The sequence below is a fragment of the Phyllostomus discolor genome, chromosome 7 (assembly GCF_004126475.2).
Source record: "Phyllostomus discolor isolate MPI-MPIP mPhyDis1 chromosome 7, mPhyDis1.pri.v3, whole genome shotgun sequence".
NCBI lineage: Eukaryota > Metazoa > Chordata > Mammalia > Chiroptera > Phyllostomidae > Phyllostomus > Phyllostomus discolor.
Genome location: NC_040909.2, coordinates 46754234 through 46775558, shown reverse-complemented (window position 1 = coordinate 46775558; position 21325 = coordinate 46754234). Strand labels below are relative to the sequence as shown.

Below are 21325 nucleotides of genomic sequence, written 5' to 3'. Positions count from 1 at the left end.
TTTACAGAGCGTCTCCCGCGGAAGCCTGGAGACTTCGAGTGAGCTTAAGGACCGGAGTCTGACTTCGCGGACCCGGGCTCTTGGGTGCCTTTTCAGGTCTCAAAGGATACGCGCAGACACCCGACGTGGGCTAAGCTGGGAGGACGCAGCCCTCTCCAGGGGCGACAGGCGCCCATCTGGGAACTGGCTGCCACTCCGCTCCGTCCGTTCCTTTTCTAATACCATCTTGCCGGAGGCGGTCACGTGCGAACGACAGCGGCGAGCTTCGTCCCAGCCCAGACGCCAGGACCCACCCGGGGACGCCACTAGGTTTTCTAAGCTTGGTCCACAAACCCGAGGTGAGACGTGGGAGACCTTCCCTCGTGGATTTGAGCAGGGTCAGGGTGGGCGCTGGATCCCTGGGGTAGCGTCTCCTCGTCAAGCCTGGTCCGCTGTGGGGCCGCAGCGCTGTCGGGGACCGGAGGCGTTGCCGCGAGCTCTGCGCCACGGCCTTGGGGGTGTCCACCGTAAGTTGTGGGCTGGTGACACAGGGGACGGGTTGGCCGGTGGCGCTGGACACCCAGCACATCAGTCCGCGGAGGCCTCCGCATCCCACGAGGCCCCTGTTGGGCGAAAAGACTAACGGGCGCCTTCGGAGAGGCCGGGCTGGGGGGCGCCACGCGCGCGCTGCGCGAGGGGCGCGGGTAGCCGGGAGGAGCGCGGATGGGGGGGGGGGGTGCGGGCGCATGCGCCCTGCACCCGTGCCATATTGGAATGAGTCGGAGCGCGGAGCGCCGCTGCCGCCGCCTCCGCCGGAGCGCGGGTGGAGGGGGGCGGGGAGAGCTGCCGGCCGCCCCGCTCCGCCGAGCCCAGCAGGAAGGAGGGCGCGAGCCGGTGAGCGGGGGCAGCGTGAGCGGAAAAAGCGCCTGTGCTGGGGAACGAGAAGAAGGAAAGAAAGAAAACGAGCTCGAGGGGAAAAGAGAGCGATTGAGGAGCGCGCGCGCGAAAACTCCCGGCAGGTAAAAAAGCGGGGCTGCCGGCTGGGCCTTCCCGCGCGGCGGCCTGAAGGGGCGTCTGTGGCGCTGGGGCGGAGGACTGCGCTGTAACCCCCCTCGACGCAGCAGCGCAACTTTGCCAAGGAAACCGCCGTGAGCCAAAGGGCGCGCGGGCTGAGGCGCCAACGGGTGGCCGCGGCACACAGGGAGCGGGGGCGGTCGGTGGGGGAGAGCGGCGCCCGCGCACGGCCTTGCGCGCCCCCGCGCTCCGGCGGGCCGGGCTACAGGAGCGCGCCTGGGTTCCTTGCTGCGGCTGGGAGCTGCGGCGGTGGCTGGCAGCTGCGGGTGGACACCTCGGATGCGCGGCAACCCTGGGGTTTGAAAGGAAAGTAGCCCGGCATCGGCACCGACGAGCGCCCAAGTTCCCGGTGCGCTGGGCCCACCACAAGCCCCTCCCTGCTTGTCCCGCACTCCCGCCCTTCGAGCCCCCGCGGACCCGCCCCCTGGGCTCGCTCTGGGGCCCGGGCGCGAACCCGCAGCAGAGGCCGGGGGCGCGCTGGTCCGAACTTCGGAGGGCCGAGGTGGCCTCTGAACGGTGGCGGAGCGTCTAGAGGCTGCCACTACCGGTTGCTTCGGGCTGGCGTGGTGGACTGAGCTGGCCTCCCCGGGAGGTGCTCTAGCGGGCAGTAGGCTCGCCGTACCCTGGGTCCCGACCTACCACTCTGGAGTCCGTGACCATTTCGATTTCTGTTCTCGAAGTCTCCTTTTAGAGACTGAAAAGGAGGCAGTGGAAAAGCGAGCACAGTGTCCCAAGAAGCAAGGCCTGCTCTGTGAGGAGCAGAGACGCCTTCTGAGAACAGAAATAAATTCCCGCGGAAAAGATGTATGTTAAGTTTCTCACAAGATGTTAACTGTTCACTGGGATCTAAAACTAAGCCGTGAAGCACAGGTCACTTACAGGTTTTGTAAGGTGTTGGGGTTGGAGTAGGACACTCCTGTCACAGATGGTTTTTATTTAGTGGGGGTTATTGGGGGGCACTCAGAGCAGTGCTGATGAATGGCCTTAAGCCATGTTTCCTGTGCCCTACTTAGTCGTGATGTAGTTTGGGGACCAAGTAACCATCAAAAAGATTTGAAAAGAAGTAAGGTGTCAATCTCTTCATTATATTCTTGAACAGTTTTTTTATGGTGTCTTTCTTTATTGCATTGGAAGAAAAATGTCTGAAAATGTAATTTTTCATTTGCTAACTGTCTTGAGAGGAGGAAGATGAGTGCGACTGTGTGTACTTTGGGGCCTGTTGGCTGTGTTTCGAGAGATGTGTTAAATCCTCTAGGCCACAGGTAGATTCATAGTTCCGATTTGTTTACAGTGTCAGAAAAGTAACGGCCTGGTGGAAACGGGAGTGGCCCAAGATCAGGAAACAGTTCTCTTACTGCCGTTGTCATTGACTAGCTGCCTTATCTTGGGTAGCCTATTACCCTTTGTAGATATAGATTTCCTTATTTGCAAAATTAGAGGGTGAATAGATTATATTTCTGTGTGTTTTCAGTTCTAAAACTCGATGACTTTTAAAATTAAAGATTAAAATTCAGTCTGTATTTTAAAATGTTCTACATAAAAGTGCTTACAATATGCATCTTTTAAAAATACATTTGGAAAACACACCTTGGTAGCTATATCTAGGATGATTTTATGGTATTTATTACCTGAACAAAGACATTTAAAAATGTATTTCAGTGTTTTTAACATTATCTATTTTTTTTACATTGAGATCTGAGTTAAAATAAGATCTGTAAGAGTACAGTGCACTGACTTTCCACATATGTGTGTACCTGATAACCACGCTTAGATCAAGGGGTAAAATGTTTTCAGCCTCCCAAAGGGCTCCTGTTACATATCCTCCCATTCAGTAAACCCTTCCTGCCTCCCCAAGGTGACCACCACTGATGAGTTGTACTTCAAACAGGACCCTTTGGGAGTAAAAGGAGCAATATTAATAATCAAGCTGAAGGATGATACAAGTGTAAAGCTGGAGTTACGGTTATTTCACCATGAACTGAAATGCTTTAATAACAGTTCTTGTGGTTTTTATTATCTACAATAACTAAAAATTCGACTCTTGGAGACTTCTTAGCCAGAAGGTCACTTTATAGCTGAAGCATTACTTTCTAGGTTTGGATCTGTGGTTCTTAGGAGTTCTTGGTGTTTCAGGCCCAGTGTTAGTGTATTACTTCCCACATTTAGAATGCAGGTATACTTGCAGACAGTAAGTTTGAATCATGAACTTTCTCAGAAGGTCAGCCTAAGGTGTCAGATGAATCAGTTCCTTCAAGTCGGAAATTTGCTGAGAAAATTCAATGAAAATTGACTTTTTTAAAGTTCATTGACTTAAAGAATGTGGGTATAAAGTTTTTAACATTTTAATGGCGACAATTAACATTGATTTATATATGCAGGGTATTTGGTCTATCAAATTATTGAAACTCTAGCAATGAAAACAAAAACAAAAGGTAACTAAAAATTATGTCAGGTGTGATTTAAAAAAATTTGAACATGATAAAGATACCTTTTTGTATTAGACCGCTAGCAAGTTGGTTTTTTAAAATATTCCCCACTAAAGTAAGTACTTAGCAATTTGTTTCTCCTTCCTAAATTCCATTTAATATATTCCTGTATCTTCTCTTGTTTCTGTTTCTAAAGCAGAGGAGTTAGAGGTTTTAAGTGTGTTTTTTACTGTGAGGACACCTACGTAATAGAAGTTGGGAACAGTGTAAAGCCTGTGGTAGGATGTATGGGGTATAGTCCACAAAGTTCAAAGATTTTCTTTTGTGAAATAAATCTGTTTTCCTGTGACTAAGTTAGCTAGCCAACTGACTAACAGCTAAGCTGGATTTGGTCACTCTGCCCCAACATTCATAGCATCATTAGCCAAGAGAGTAATTGATTATTTATTGGTCCACTTTTTTTTTTGGAGGCTCTTTTTAGATTTCTTAGTTTTTGCATGATCAGATATTTAATTTAAAACATTAAAATTTTAAGAATGCAACTAAAAAGATGTATAGTGAGAAACAGAAAATACATATAATAGAGAACTTTCTCATAGGGAATATAGTCAGTAGTATTGTAATAATTATGTGTGGTGCCAGGTGGGTACTGGATATATGAGGGAACATGTAAAGTATGTGACTAACCACTATAATGTATATCTGAAACTAATACAAAAGAATATTGAATGTAAACTCTAATTGAAAAATAATAAAGTTCTTTTTTAAGAAGATAATTTTCTCTTTTGATACTTGTTTCCTTGTAAACTCTATACTTTGCCTATCCATAATCTTCTTGCTTCTGTAAGGTACTTCTGCTTTCACAGTGGTATCTAGACTAGGCTTAGTGATAGAGTGCTGGTGTAGAAGCAGAGGCTGTTGGACTCGAAAGTCTGTGGAAAAGGTGAACTGTCCAAACTTAATTGGCCTTTTAATGATGACTTCATGATATGTTCACATTAAATAAAGGGATAAAAATCTAAAAGAGCAGAAGACCATTATGTAGGCAGGTAATTTGAATGCTAAATGTTTTTATATTAAAACTTTTCTATCTTATAATGTCCTGAAACTTTATTTTTGGAGTTATTTGGCAATTAGCCAATATTTCAGGATAAGTGAGAATAAAAGAACATGTAATCAGTAAATGGTACCTCTTCGTTATGGCAGGACATTTTTCCTTTAGTAAATAGCATTTTGTTATCTAACTGCGATGTTTTGTAATTGAAAAAAAAATATTTCTCCTTATACATAGTTGTTAAATTGGATGACAATCTCTGGGGATTTTGGTTACCTGGGAGATTTTGAACCATTAGGCTTTGAGGAGTGGGATTTTGATATGACTGTATCCCTTCTTTAAGTGGTACTAGCCTCATTGGAAAACGATTTAAAATAGAAAGGATATGGTTGGGTTGTTACAATCTCATTTTTAAATTTTACAAAAGGAGGAGAAAGGATAAAAACAATGACATTATTAATAGAAAAATTACGATATCACTGCAGAAGGTTTAACAAGTTTGTAAACCTTTGCCTGTATCAGAGGCACCTGAAGATGTATATATAATTATTTTTTAGTTTCTTTATTCAAGATGTTGTTTATAACCTTATTCAGCTTTCTTTATCTTTAGATGATCACTCAAGGACATAATTTAAAAACAAAAGATGTAGTCTATATATTGTGCCCCATGATACTAAGTCCCTCTTGAATTTTGTGGTTTGACAGTTGAGTAACTTCAGATCCAAGAATTGGGCTATTCAGGGAGAGACTATAAGGTGGCATTTCTGACAGTGCTGCATGTAGGCTCCTTTTGAAGTTTTCACTTAATCTAGAGAAAGGTTGACTACTAGACTGATTTGGGGCAGAAAGGGCACTTGAAAGTACCTGCTTGGTCTGGGGAAGTTGGATCTGGACATTTGGAGAAAGTCGTATTTGTGAGATGGAAGGTGGTTTGTTGTCACTTGCAGGACAGTCATATGGAATGACAACATGAGATGGGCTGAGAAATTTAGCAGTCATTAAAATGCCTCAAGAGTTTTCCTGATGAGATTCAACTTCAAGTGTTAATCAACAGTCAACAATATTGTGACAAGTTTATGAGGTGACATGATGAATAGAATTAGTGGGGTGATCACATTGCAAGGTATAAAAATGATGAATCATTATATTGTACACCTGAAACTGTATAACCAATATAAGATTGTATGCCATCTGTACTTGATTAAAAATAAATTTAAAAAACAAAGTGTTTATTAAAAAGTACTTTGATTTGAATTTCAAGTTATTGTTTTTACTCTGAACAGTTTATTTTATTTTTTATTTTAAAGATTTTATTTATTTTCAGAGAGAGGTGAAGGGAGGGAGAAAGAGAGGGAGAGAGACATCAGTATATGGTTGTCTCTTGTGCACCCCCAACTGGGGACTGGGCCCACAACCTGACTAGGAATCCAACTGGCGACCCTTTGGTTTGTAGGCTGGCCCTCAATCCACTGAGTTACTCCAGCCAGTGTGCGAAACAGTTTTGTTTTTGTTTTTGTAAGTATTCAACTTACTTATTTTTTAGAGAAAGGGGAGGGACAGAGAAAGAGAGGGAGAGGAAACATCTGCTGGTTGCTTCTTGCATGCCCCCATCTGGGGACCTGGTCCACAATCCAGGCATGTGCCCTGACTGGAAATTGAACCAGAGACCTCTCAGTTCTCGGGCTGATACTCAGTCCACTAAGCCACACCAGCCAGGGCCTGAGTAGTTTTTTAAAAAGTGTGTGAGATGGCTGCTCAATGTCATATGTGCTAAATGGGAAGGCCACTGATTTTGCTTTTCACATTAACTTGCTACCTAGATTAGGGTCATTTCTTGTCTCTGAGATTTTCCTAGTGTTCTTTTTTATGGATCAGTTTTTATAAAAAAATAAGTTTTTTGGCTAAAAATAGTATATGGCAATTCGGAATCATAGTAATAAGAAACCGTTTTGGCTCACTTTTACTCATGTCATTATAAAGTAACCTGGGAGTGATTAGATGATAACACAGATGTACTTAACATTATCACCTGTCAAGAAAAGTAAATAATGAGGAAGTAAATTTTCATTACTTAAAAAATGTTTAAGTTTTATAAATTGTGGTAAAATATACGTAACATGAAATTTACAATTATAAAGCATACAATTCAGTGGCATTAGTACATTCACAGTGTTATGCAATTCTCACCACTATTTGTAAAACTTTTTTCATCTTCCCAAACTGAAATTCATACCTGTTGATAATACTGGGCTAGCCAAAAAGTTCATTTAGTTTTTCCTGTATGATTGTTATAGTAGTGTTTAGTTGTCTTTAACTTCATTCAAAAACAATTTTGTTAGATTGTATTGTGACAGGTGTCATATCAGCATGCATTTTTAAAAAATCAAAATTGGTGAATTTTTGTGCAGCCACTTTAATAATGAAGATTGAAGAAAATATGCAACATTTTCAGTGTATTATGTTTTATTATTTCAAGAAAGGTAAAAACACAACTGAAACGTAAAAAAAGATTTGTGCAGTGTGTGGAGATGCTGTGACTGATGGAATGTATCAGAAGTGGTTTGTGAAATTTCTTGGTGCTATTGACATTATGGCCAAACAATTCTTTGCTGTGGGCCTGTGTTATGCATTGGAAGATGTTTAGCAGCACTCCTGGCCTCTACTGATTAGGAGCCAATAGTAGGAGATAGCTGACATACTCAAAATATCCAAATCAAAAAAGTTATTGGTGAAAATGAAGAATGTATCTTTTATTTTATGGAAAAAAACATACGGACTTTTTGGCCGACCTAATTCTCTGTTTTTCTCTCCCTGAGCCCCTAGCAACTACTGCTCTACCTTCTAACTATGAATTTGACCCTCTGGCTACCTCATGCAAGTGGAATCATACAGTATTTGTCCTTTTTGTGAGTGGCTTATTTCCCTTAGCATAATGTCTTCACTGGTCATCCGTATTGTAGCATGTGTGTCAAAATTTCTTTTTGAGGAAATTCATTAAAAAAATTTCTATAGCTGGTAAAATGAGGGTCGCAGAGCCCTGTACCCTTGGAAGAGCTCTGTAGGTATCCAGTAGATGAGGACCAGGTACCCTTTCCTTAGATGTGGTTCTGACACAGTCATTGGAACAAAAGGAGAGACATGGAAGCAGAATATGACAACAGTGTGGAGGACAGGGAAAATATAAGAGCAAAGGTTGCAACAGTCTTAAGATCTCATTTTGGATAGGGGTAGAGAGCCTTGTGAGTCTTAGCATACTATCTATCTTACTATGTAATTGATCACTGATGGTTACAGTGTTGGCCTGAGTCAAAGCATTCTATCCAGAACAGTTAACCAAAAAAGTTTGTTCAGAGTTGTAAATAAGCCTTCAGCTATCTAACAGAGATGATTAAATGACTCATTCCCCAGCTGCTTCAGTTAGTAGAGGCTTTTCCTTATTGCACTGTCATTTCTGTATTAATAGAAAACTAGTATTTGAAGAGGCTCAATAGCCCACGAATAATGACAAATGTATAATTAATGCTTTATATTTTAGATTTATTATATTATTTAGCTCTGTGAAATATAGATGTCCAGTCATAGATGAGAGAAAGCAGGTTGACAAAATTAAGGATAACGAGTAGAGCAAATAATTATTTTGAGAATGGCTAGCGAGGTATAAGTTTTTTCCGTTATTATTTTCTTTTTTTTCTCTTTAATTTCTAATACCTGTATTAGCATTGTAACCATAGAGTGAGTTTGCTGAATACTGTATGTTACCAGGGGGAGGCAGACACCTTAAAGCACCTCTTGATCACCCCACCCCACTTCTACTTGACAAGGGTACTTTTGACTATTGTGAAACCCTTAAGGAAGTGACAGGGTGGTGAAGCCTGATTTTGTGTGTGTGTGTGTGTGTGTGTGCGCGCGCGTGCGCGCCTTAAATTCCTACTTAGTTCTTAAGAAAATCAGAGCGGTTAGTTGTTTCCTAGAGTTAATATGTTTTTCTGAAAGTATATTTGTTAGGCAAGATACTGTCCCCAGGGTATTAGTGAGCACCTTTTACAACAGTCTATTCTAATTACATATTATTATATTTTTGAACTGACAGTTAAATATTTGAAAAATCTAGTTTACTTATCAGAGACAGTTTGTTAATCTGTAAAATATAAGTTGGAGTTTCTAAGTAAATTGTTAAAAGAGATACCATTTCCTCTAAAAATAAATAATAGGTAGGTGTTCTTTCCAGTAATATGGTTTCTTTTTGGCTAGTATTCATTTTTATTATTGAGCAAAATGGGCAGAAGTATGTGGGCTAGTAACTAAAGCTAGAAATTTGAAAAACTTTGGGTGTTTTGTTCTTGTTATGTCATTTATGATACCTGAACCTCTTGACCTCTTAACATCATTATATTTATTGTTTTTGTTTTGTTTTTCTTTTAAAGTTGTTTTTGTAGTCCTCAGTCATGAGTTGTATTTGCATTTAAAATATACATAGTTTTTATTGTTAATATAAGTAACAATGTATACAAGTTGGGAAATAAACTTAGATCTACCCCTAGGCTTCTGCACCTGGTTTTCCTGAAGGACACATAGTGGCTCCTAGGCGAACTGAGAGAAGCTTTAAATGACTCTGTTGCTAGACCCTTGTGGTGGTGGTGGTGACAAGGGAAACAGGGCTGGGTGGACTCTTTTGGCCTTCCCTTTTTGAGTGGGTCTCATTTCTCTGCAGTGAGTGCTTGAGGATGGCTCTGTGACTCTTACAGCTAGACCCAGGGTCTAGCCCTCCCAAAGACCACCCTCCCCCCATTGACCTTTATCCTGATTTTTGGCTTCCTAATAACTTTAGGTGAAAAGAGCTCTTTCCAGAACAGCTCTACCAGTAAAATCTTAGGTTTTCATGCTACATTTTCCACAGCATCCTGGAGGGGCTTCCCTACTCTTTCTGGCTCATCTTTGACCTCCTTGCAACCTCTTTTTTCTCTCAGAGTTTCAGCCCCTTTGGGCCTGGATTAATTGTCTAATCTTTTATTTGTTTCCTGGCCAATACTCTTTACTCTGGCCCTCTTGCATTTCTGAGGCTTCTGCTCTGTAGAACACCACCTCTGACCAGTCCAGCCTGTGCCCTCTCTGCTCCTGGATACAGATCACCCCCCATTTCTGGTCTCTTGAAGTGGCCCTCAATGGCTCCACAGGGTCCTGTCTTGAGGCAGACCCTTTCTTTTTGCTTTCAGTGACCTTTTCAAATCCTCCCTTGTTTGTCTCTTTACATCTCTTTGTCTGCATTCGTCTACATTAGACTTCACCTGGCTCTACTGCTTTCCTGTACCTTTCTGCTGAGCTTCAGATATCTATCTTCTCTGCGGTCTGGACCTCTCCAGTTTGGGTGTCCCACTGGCCCAAACAGAATCCCTCATTCTGCCCTAAAGCTGCAGTTCCTGTGGGAGGCCTGTCTCCCTGGGTCTCTTTCTTTACATTCCTCCTCAGTGATGGTGTTTGTTTTGTCCCCTGGCAACTTCCCTGTGGAACTCAAAGTCCGTGCAGTTCTGACTCCTTGGCTTTCAAATATTTTTTAAAGCTGTGCAACTCTTTGTTCAAATGAAATCTTTCTAGTAAGCCCAAAATAAATAAAACTAGAGTTCTCCTGATGGAAGGGGTGTGAAGGACCCATTCCACCAGGTAGGCCACCTCGGGCTATATAGCTTCCCCACTGAGCTCTGTAAATGGAACTCCCTGGAGTTGCTGTCTGGAGTGCCCTAAGGGCATTCTGCATGTTTGAAAACTGGTATCTGTTCTGCACCCCACCTCTTTTCCATTGGTTCTCTTCAGAAATTTTTATTTTTACTGTGACTGATAAACATAAAATCAGTGCCAGCAGTGCCAGCAATGAATCTTGCCAAAGCAAGGAAAGCCACTTTGGAAAGTGAAACTAGGTATTAAAAAGAACCAGCTCTATTAAATGTTTCAAAAGTGCTAAAGGGTTCCTTTCAAAATTGATGTGTTTCTGTTGACTTTTTCTTTAATGCTGCATTTCTATATCATGAACATTTTATATTGTTCATTTACTAGTAAAGCAGGTGTATGTAACACATAATATAACTAAAATATTATGTATATTTTGGTGTGAAAAAATAGAAACCTTGTCCAATTGCCTCCTGCTGTTCTCCATCTTTCCTCTTTAGTCCGCCGAGCACACTGGGACCAGATAGATTTTTCTAAACAAACTTGATTTTGTCACATGAAAAAATCCCACTACCAGCAGGATAAAGTCCAGACTTCTCAGGAAGACACAGACAATGCTGGAAGAGCTCCTCCCCAGTCGCTGTACAGCTGATCTCCCTATAGCACACGCTGTCACTCCAGCCATGGCCAGGTCACGCCCTTCTGTACGTCCTTTCCTGTGGGCATGACCGCCTAGAGTGTCCTTCCACTCATTCAGTGCTCCCAAAGTATTGATCTGGCATGTACCACGTTCATGCTTTTTGCCGTATTTGATTACAATTATTTTAATATTTTTAAAATTAACTTTTAAAAATTTGACTTTTTAACCTAAATTTTATAAAATATTATTACATTTAAAAAATAAAAATAATGATTACACGATGGAATACTACTCGGCTGTAAAAAAAGAACAAGCTCTTTCTCTTTGCAACAGCATGGATGAACCTGGGCAGTATTACACTAAGTGAAATAAGCCAGTCAGAGAAAGACAAGTGCCATATGATCTCAGGCATATGTGGAATCTAATGAACAAAATAAACTGACAAATTAGGGACAGATTGATAGCAGGCTGACAGCTGTGAGACCTGGCTGGGTGAGGAGGGTGGAGGGGTTGAGCTTTTGCTCAAAAAAGAAGGGTTTACAGGAACAAGGAAAAAGGACACATGGACAAAAACAAGGGGGGGATGGAAACAAGAGGGAGGTGGGGAGCGCTGGGGGGTGGGCTGGGGTAAAAGGCAGAAAACTACTTGAACAACATTTAAAATAAAAAAAAAAAAACCTGAATAAAAAGAAAGAATGCCCCTCCCCCGCAAAAAAAGAAAAAGAAAAAACTCATGACATGGACAACAGTATGGTGATTGTTGGAGTTGGGGGGTGGAGGGAAGTAGGGGAGAGTATAGGGAGGATAGATGGTGGTGGACAGAGACTTGACTTGCTGTGGTGAGCACATAATATGCTGTACTGAGGATGTGTTGTAGATTTGTGCACCTGAAACCTGTATAATTCTGTTAATTATTGTCACCTCAATAAATTCAATACAAAGGAAAAATAATGAAATACAAGTAATAATAAATTTAATCAGTTTAGACAATGAATATTTTGACTCTGATACCAAAAGAAAAAGCAAAAATAAACAAATGGGACTACATCATGATAATGGCGTTGTGATTATATAGGAGAATGCTCTTGGGGGATGCAAGTTGAAGAGTTTTAAGGTGAAGTATCATGATGTCTTCAACACTTTCAAATGGCTTATAAAGTATGTATGGGGGTGGGCAAAAAGTTTTACAGTCATAAGTGAAAGTCTATTACATTATTTATTTATTGTATTATTTATTTGTATTAACACTGTTAAACCTACTTTTGCCCACCACTGTATATATGTATGCACATGTATAGAAAGATAAAGCAAATAAGGAAAATTTTAATAATTTTTGAATCTGGTAGAGAGTGTTGGTAATATTTAATTTTTTTATGAGGAATATTTTAAAAATCTCTGTTTGAAGTTTTGATAGTTTGATATGTTTTGAAGTTTTGCTGTGTTTGAGGTTCTAACCCCAGCTCACAATGGGTAACACACATGAATAGAGTCACAGACCAACTTTTTTGTTTGTTTTCCTTCTGGAAAGGTTTATTGCAGGCATAAGAAGCTAATTTTAGAATTTATCTTTACTTCTTTTTATAATATTCAAGATGATAGAGACTCTTAGAAATAAAAAAAGTGGAAGGACAAATTTGTGAGTTTTTTTTCCTTAATCTCTTTACCTTTTTCATCCAGCCCTGCAGTACCCCTGCCCTGTGACACCTGTCAGTCTATGCTCTATCTGTAAGATGGACCAGTTTATTAAAGTGACATGTAGACTATTGCATTTCACTATTGCATTAGCTGGTAAAAACCAGCTAATTGAAGTTTTTAATGAGCCTTGTTTAAGTAGTACTTGTGAATTTGCAGTTGGAAGTTTTATATGTTAACTCTTCTTTTTTCCCCATTCCACCTTAATTACAGAAACACTTTAAAATAGTCTTTGGTAGCTTCTAAATTTTCTTGTGCCCCACCAGTGGTGTGAGTATTACACATAAAATAGTATACTAAGGGAATCCTTGCCTGTCCTGTAAGACTTAGGTCTTCTGTGAAGTCTTCCTTCCTGGACTCCCCCAGGCTGGATTAACTACCCTTTGCCCTGGGTACTCATAGCATTCTACATATTCCACTCTTATAAATATTATAATTGTAATGATTTGTTCAGTGTTGCTCATCTCTACCAGCCTGTGAGCTCAAGGTCAGAAATCCTGTTTTACTTCTCATCAGTACTTTGCACATAACTTTGTAGAGAGCAGACGGTACATAAATGAAGGCACAGAAGCAGTACTGTAGCACCACCATGTATAACATTATTTCCACTTGAAAATGTGTTCTAAATGAGAAACTGTTATGTTTAATCAGATCCTATCTTGCTCCTCCCAGGCTTAAAGCCTACTAGTGGCTTTCTATAGTAATTAGAATAAAATCCAACTCTTTATATAGCCTGTAATGCCCTTTGTGATTTGTTCCCTGCCCACTGTACTTTTCTGCCCCTTTTCCACAGTCCAGCCATACATTTTTTCTGTCCAAGTTCACTAATTTATTATACCTACTTCCTTTCATCATAGAGGCTTCAGCTCAATGATGAAGCCTTCCCTACATAGCCTCACCTCCACTCCCCAGGCACTCCTTCCTCATTACTGTTTGGTTTTCTTCATGGCACTTATCACTGTATGAAATTATCTTACTTTTAGGTCATTTTAATATTTTAATTTTCAAATTTTAATTTATTATAAAATACTTTGAAGCCTTGGAGAAGATTAAAATCTTCTCCAAGGATGCTTTTCCTTATTGATCCTTGTGTGAAAATGACGGTTCAGGAATGTATTATTCCTTGTGCTTACTGTTGTAAACTCCGTGAAGACAGGAACTGGATGTGTCCTTTAATCAGAAGTGGCATCCCTGGTACTGAAGACTGAGCATGGCAAATACACATATGTTAAATGGAAGTATGAATAAACAACCCTCATGTCCCTTGTAAGTGACATGAGAAATATTTTTTCCAACTCCAGAGGTTTTTGTACAGAGTTATAGTTTAGTTCTGAATGTTCAGAAATTTTTATTAGAAATCAGTATTTTGTCATATTTTGCTGCATGGAATGTCTTTTGATTAATATTTTAGGTTAGCAAAATTCCTTTCCTCAAATTCATTTTCTTTATCATATTAATTTATAATATCACTTTTTCAAAGATAACTGCATACCTTTAGATCTCTGACAAATACATTTCCATTAGTAAAAAACAAGTTGAAGGGCATATTCATTTGCTTTACTTTTCACAGTAGTAGTTAGAAAGAGGCAGTCAGCAGTCTGGTTCTGTGTGGGCTGGGAGTGGGTCAACTTCACTTCCTTTGCCCTGGTGGGACTGATGATAGCCTGTTATTCGTAGGTGCATGAACCCCAGGGTGAGCTTCAGAAAGAAATCCAGTGGACCCACCATTAGTGAACCAGTGCTGTTACTATGGTGGTACCTCGATGAGGACCTGGAGGTTCCTGAGACCAGGGGAGGCATCTACAGGGGTAGAAGAGGGTTGGATAGGCTTAGGCTTTGCCTACAGTCTCCATCCCCGCCCCATTCTGAGCCACTCCTGCTTGGAACTGCAGGTGTTTTATAAATTTTGGAGCTGAGGGGTGAGGAAACCCTCTAGTTTTTTATTGAACTGATTTTTAGCTGCAGAGAGCTTAGGAAATTTGGGCTATTCAGTAATTCTAAAGTTCTTTGTTAGTTTAAAAAGAAAAAGATATATAAAACTTTATTCAAAATATGATTAGCGTGTAGCATTAACATGATATGTAATTGAACTTTAGTTGAGGACTTAATATATTTAGATCTTTTTTAAAAGGATTTTATTTATTTATTTATTTATTTATTTTCAGAGAGAGGAGGAGGAGGGAGGGAGAAAGAGAAGGATAGAACCATCGTTTGGTTGCCTATTGCCTTCCCCCAACCAGGTACCTGGCCATCAGCCAGGCATGTGTCCTGACTAGGAATCTAACCAGCAGCCTTTTGGTTTGCAGGATGATGCTCAACCCACTGAGCTACACCTGTGTTCAGGTCTTTTAAACTTTGCTTACAACAGAGCAAACATTTAAGGGATTTTTGCATCTTGGTTTGAGAAGCAAGAGTAACTTTCAGCATTGTAGCAAGAAGGACAGTTACTGTGTTTTTGAAAAAGGGTGGAATGACCCTCTCCATATCCCACCCATCCACCCATGCGTGTTTCACCGACTTCAAAGAATTTAGAGATAGTTAAGAAAGATGAGATTACTTTTTTTTTTTTAATTAATTAATTTATTTTTAGAGAGGGAAGGGAGGGAGATAGAGAGAGAGAAACATCAATGTGCGGTTGCTGGGGGTTATGGCCTGCAACCCAGGCATGTACCCTGGCTGGGAATCGAACCTGGGACACTTTGGTTCCCAGCCCGTGCTCAATCCACTGAGCTACGCCAGCCAGGGCTGAGATTACTTTTAATAGGCTTCACTTTTTATTCTATTGCTTTATTTTATCATAACCACAGATTTAGTGTTCTTTTAAAAATTTTTTTTAAACAGCAATACATGTACATAGTAAAATATTTTTTGAATAATGAAGAAGAGTGTACTCCTTTACTGAGACCTTCAGTAGACCATTGTTATTCCTAGTTTCTGTAGACCATTGTTATTCCTAGTTTCTTTTGTATTTTTCCAGAAAAATTCTATTTGTATATAAACATAGACAGTATTTCTCTACTGACTTTTTTTTAATCCTTGCCTGAGGACATGCTCATTGATTTTAGAGAGAGAGGAAGGGAAAGAGAGAGGAACATCCATGTGGGAGAGAAACATCAATCAGTTGCCTTCTGCATGCATCCCCGTCCCAGGACTGAACCCATAATACAGCCATGTGCTTTGACCAGGAATCGAACCTGTTACTTTTTAGTTTATGGAATGATGCTCCAGTCAACTGAGCCACACTGGCCAGGGATCCTCACCCACTCTAAAAAAAATTAATTGGTATTGTCCTTTTCATTAAAAATATCTTGCATATATCCAAGTACAGATAGATCTGCCTCATTCTTTTAATGGTTGTCTAATACGGGGTGTGTGTGTGTGTGTGTGTACCCAAAATTTGTTCATTTGGTTCCTGGTTCTCTGTATGTGATCTGGGTTATTTCCAGTTGTTTTTTTCAGATTTTTTATTTTTTATGCTACAAACAGTATGATGGACTGAGTTTGCTTGGATTAAGATGAGCTTTCTAATACTTGAAGTGGGCTTTTTTTTTTTAAGTTGATGTATTTGTAAAGGTACATAATTCTACAACCACTTCCTGCCCCATAAATGCAGAAGAGAAAGGAACTGGGTGTAGTAGAGAAGAGGAGTTGGAGGTGAAGTCATGCAGAAGCCTTCTACCCCATCCCCACCCTTCTCCCCTGTCCCATGTCACAGAAGAGGTGGCAGAGGCAGAGTCCCCAACCAAGTCTTGGCATACTGAAGTGTGTGAAGATGTCTGTAGAGTCCTGAGGTGTGACCACACCTTTCAAGTCCAAGGCCTGAGTGCATGCCACTTGTTATATATTTAGATAATGTGTATTTACTTTTATTTAGTATTTTGGCTTTGAGAAACTTGCAGCAGCATGAATTGGCTAACAAATCATATCAATTTCTGGAAAATGTTCTGTATTTTTTCATTCATTGGCAGGAATACCGCTAAATTTTAAAAAGTAGTTGATTTTTTATCTGAGCTGCTTGGTAAGGTATTTTTAATGTGATACTCTGGTTTCAGTGCACTATTTCTGAAGACACTGAATTGGAATCTTGAGGAATTCTGTAGTTGAACCCTGTGGTGTTATATATCTTAGTAGTCCAAGTTCTTAGTTATTAGCCTTTATTGTAAGAACTTCAGAACACTTCTCATAGGATGTAGTCCTACCTCTATCAGTATCTCCTTTGTGTACTGCCATTGCTTGTAAAATGCTTTCCTCAAAAAGTGTGTAATGATTACCCTGGCTGGTGTGGCTCAGTGGATTGAATGCCAGCCTGTGGACTGAAAATTTGCCAGTTCAATTCCCAGTCAGGACATATGCCTGGGTTGTAGGCCAGGTCCCCAGTTGGGGGTGTGAAAGAGGCAACCTGTCTTTTTCTTTCTCTCACTCTCCCTCCTTCCCCCCCTCTCTAAAATAAACAAACATATAAAATCTTTAAAAGTAATTAAAAAATGTGTAGTGATTTATGGTAGTATATTCTTGTGTGTGTGTGTGTGTGTGTGTGTGTGTAGGTATATTCCTAACCCATAACTTGTTCCTTGCTCAAAGGGTATGCACACTGGGTCCTCTACTGGGCTTTCCTGAGTCAAGTGTGTTTGCTCTGCAGTAGTTGTCTTTCTGTTTTTTGTGTTCTAGTGAGGAGTTTTGACCCACAAAAGCAGAAAAAAGGATGCAACTTGTCGAACTGGACTTGTAGCAAAGAAATTGTATCACACTGTAAGTCAAAAAGCAAGTTTTTAATTTTTTTTTTAGATTTTATTTATTTTTAGAGAGAGGGGAAGGGAAGGAGAAAGAGAGAAAAACATCAGTGTGTGGCTGCCTCTTGTGTGCCTCCCACTGGCGACCCAGCCCGCAACCTAGGCATGTGCCATGACTGGGAATCGAACCAGTGACCGTTTGGTTTGCAGACCTGCGCTCAGTCCACTGAGCCACACCAGCCAGGGCCAAGACTTTATTTTTAATGGTGCTTCCTTCTAAAGCTATTTTGGTGAGGTTCCTGCCAATTCTTCTTCTATGAGAGTAGCAAAGGAAGCAGAGAACCAACTACAGATCTCTGGGCTGTTGTATCTGGAACTGTAGGCAGGCCCACAGGGATCCCTGGAACTGGAGTGAGCAGCAGTGAGAATATGAGGATGGACGGGAAGCTGTTAACTTGTGGCCATGAGCTTGCAACCTGGCAAGAAATGCAGTATATACTAAATGGGCCCCAACTTTTTACTTCGTATTATCTCTTCAGCTCCCCTTTTTGCTCTTTAATTACCAAGGGAGGTTATTATGCTGAATGCTTATTATATGTGGGTCATTTGCTATTTCAATTTATGGTTCTTTGTTTTTGTGAATCTTCCCCTTTTCATACAGATTAACCTTAAACTTTTTTATTATTAATTTTTTTTAAATAAGGTAGTTTTGGTGGAGTGGTGGGAAAAGAGCGAGAAAATTGAGTTCAGGTTAGCCTACTGGAGAATTTTGGTGATGTAGAAGGGTTTAGAAGAAAAGAAGTACTGTTTTATTACAGTTTATTACTTCCCTGTTTATATTTTTAATTTGTAGTTTGCAATGTAAATATTACCTTGCAATTTGCTTTTTAATGTAATGATCTATATAGTGTTAATGGTCAGAAAGTTATTTCTCTTTAGTTAGTTTTAAACTTTACACTTCCTCAAAAGTGATAAATTGCATTTGGGGATAGAACTCCTTGAGCTAAAGGACTGCACACACATCACTTTTGTAGCCATCCATTAGGGTGACAGTCTTAGCTCTTCAGAACACAGCCTAATACCTTGAATGGTATTTCCAGGGTTTCCAGGTGCTGACAATAGTTGTTATAGAGCTCCTATGCCAAAATTGATGTTTTTTTATCCCTCTTTGGTTCTTACCCAGTTTACCTTTCATTTAGTATGATTCTTAACTATAGTATTTTCCAACCTTCTGTTAATCAGGAACCATGAGCTGGCAGGGAGATGAGTAGAGCAAAGCTCAGCATTACATCTGGGCTGGACAAAAGGGTTCTTTCAAAAGGAAAATTTAAACTGTGTTTTAAGACTTTCGGTCTTGCCCTGGCCAGGTTGCTCAGTTGGTTAGAGCATTGTTCCATGCACCGTAGCATTGCAGGCTCTATCCCGGGTTAGGGCACATATATAGGTCATGGTTCGACAGTTTGAGCCCTGCTTAGGACACATTCAGGAAGCAAGCCGATTGATGTTTCTCTCACATCGCAGTCTCTCTGTCTGTCTCTCTCTCTCTGGAATTGGTGAACATACCCTCAGGTGAGGACTAAAAAAAATAAAGACTCTTGGTCTTGAGGAACTAAAACTATATTTTAGAAATACTTCCATCAACTGTTAAAATGCATGAAGCGGGGACAGCTTTATTTCTGGGTTTTATTAGTTGAAAAATGAAGGTAATGGGACTTCTATATTCTTTCTAGTTCTAAGATTTCTAATTACTATCTAGGAAATTTACATGATTTTCCTCTTAGAAATAGAGTTAATTAAGGTAATACTCTATCTCTAATTTGATCAATTAAATAAAAACTGAATTTATAGGTACTTTTATATTTCTATACTGTTTAATGTTTTTATAAAAATATGAAAAATTATAATCCTGGCATGTTATACATTAGTTTTGCCTATGCTGAATATTGCAGAATGTTAATTTATTTTATTTGGCTAAAGCCATCATATTTTCACCTGGTAGGAGTTCTATAGAAATTTCTATTAATGTGAATTCCACGAATGTTCAGTGACCAGTCCCTGACTTTTTAAGGATTAGTTAGGGGTTCAAAATAAATACTGGAATTTGCTTGGCATCCTCACTGTCATACTTTGGTCCAAACTATCATCCAATGTCATTTAGATTATTGTAGTGGTCTTCTTACCGATATCCCCTCTGCTACGCTGCCCTTACCAGTCTGTCCCTGACACAGAGGAATCTTGTTAACAGATAAGTTAGATGATGTTGTTCTTCTGTTCAGAAGGCTCCCATAAGTATCCCATAAGGCTCCTATGGCCTAGCCTCCCCACCTCTCAGCCTTCCTCCCTTACCTGCTCCGGCCACTTAGGACTCCTATAACATGCTGACGTGCCTCCCTCCTTAGGGCCTTTGCATATGTTGTTCTCTCTGCCTGAAAGGCTCTTCCTGTAGATATATGCATGACTAGCTCCTTCACTTCCTTGGGGTCTTTTCCCAAAAATCACCTCAGTGACCTGTGTGTCTAAAATTTGAACCCTCCTCCAACATTTAATAACCCTGCCCCTGCTTAATTTTTTTTTTCTACTTAGCATTTATTATCTCATGCCAGGTATTTTACTTATCAGTCTTGTATATTGTCTCTCTTTTCCACTGGGACTTACATTCCTTGAGGATGGGGACTTTGTCTGTGCTATTTACTGTTAAATCACCAGCACCTCGAACAGGGTCTGACCTGTAGTAGGTGCTCAGTGAAAACAAACAAAAAATGAATTAATGGATGAATAAATATTTTATAGCATAGCTTCCTATCCTGGTCTGTGAATTACAGAAATCCTGAATTTGGTGGGCTCTTCACCAGTCGGTGTCTCATCAGGAACTACTCCAGGTGCTTTAGGCAAACGGGGATATAATTCCAGGAATTGGATAAAAAGGAAAGGCTGGAGTAGGTAAGAGGGAAAGTGGTATTACCCAGAGCCCCAACCCCCATTTTTCACTGTTGCTGCTGGAGTTCACTGCCATGATAGAGGAGCTTGTACTCCTGCCAGTGCTGCTGCCAGAGTCTAATGAGAAAACAACTGACAAGGGGTGTTTGGGGATGTAGATTTCAGGTCTGAAGAGTTAAGGAGAGTGTAGAAGGGTAGGTGTGGGACAAATACCGACATAAACTATCCAGCACAGGTGGTATTTATTCAGTTCATGTGTGGAGATAAACTTAGATGTAGGACAAACTGAAGTGAGTAGTTTAGGGTGTAATGCCAAATGAATAGCACGGGGTAAGATCTTAGATTTCCAGTGAAATATTAGAAAGCCTAGTCACATCCATGTGTTGAACCACAAAACTGAACTCAGCTCTAGAAATGGAACAAGACAGGAAACATATCTTCACTGTGGCCATGATCTCTTTGTGTGATTAAGTGCTTATTTCCGTGACTTCAGTAAATCTGTGTTTAGGCCCAATTGTGCCCCAGATTAGATCTCTCTGTCACCTAAAGAATCATACTGGTCTCCCCTAACCTGATTACAAGTCATTGCTCAGAGCCCTGGTGTCATTTGCAGGTCTAAGATGTGACAGGCTTGTGTTTGTGGCACCTCTATGGGCTACTTCCCTTTGCTACACAAATCATGCCTTGCTCCCCATTCCCCCAAGATGCACTGCCAGGATCTTGTGCTCCTTTCCTCCCTTTCCCCTTCTTCTCACTTTGTAAACAAGGGTACCAATGTCTAAATATACTTTCTCTCTAACTATATTCACGTTCAGGGTTTATCAATATTTATGACGTGAATCTGGCACTAGTAAGCTTATTTTTATTAGGGGTGGCAACATTTTTAATCTCTCAAGATGTAGTGGGAAAAACTAGTAAAAATGTTAGGAATTGGTAGGATATTCCCCTTGATCTTTTTCCCACCTCCCTAGGTCCAAGGATTTAGGTTGACAGTCTGTTTCTTGGATGTGAAGTCTATCATTGATAAACCAAGAAACTACCTCCTCCACCTGCACCCCCCAAAAAGAAAGACAAAATGAAATTTTTGCAGTGATTACATTTGCAGATTTAGAATTCTACTGTAATTTATTCT

The 21325-nt window shown here is 40.5% G+C and overlaps 1 protein-coding gene across 6 annotated transcripts in view; it reads left to right on the top strand.

Moving 5' to 3' along the window:
- Nucleotides 1–232: 232 nt before the first annotated feature.
- The window catches only part of SFMBT1 (Scm like with four mbt domains 1), a 114688-nt gene continuing 93595 nt past the window's right edge, over nt 233–21325 (top strand). For 4 of the 6 annotated variants that reach the window (XM_028518350.2, XM_036030889.1, XM_036030886.1 and 1 more), the window contains exon 1: nt 883–998. The gene's annotated coding sequence lies outside the window, so the exon portion shown is untranslated. Of the gene's footprint in view, nt 339–882; nt 999–21325 lie in introns of those variants that run through there. The other 2 variants (XM_036030887.1, XM_036030890.1) reach the window with 2 other exon arrangements.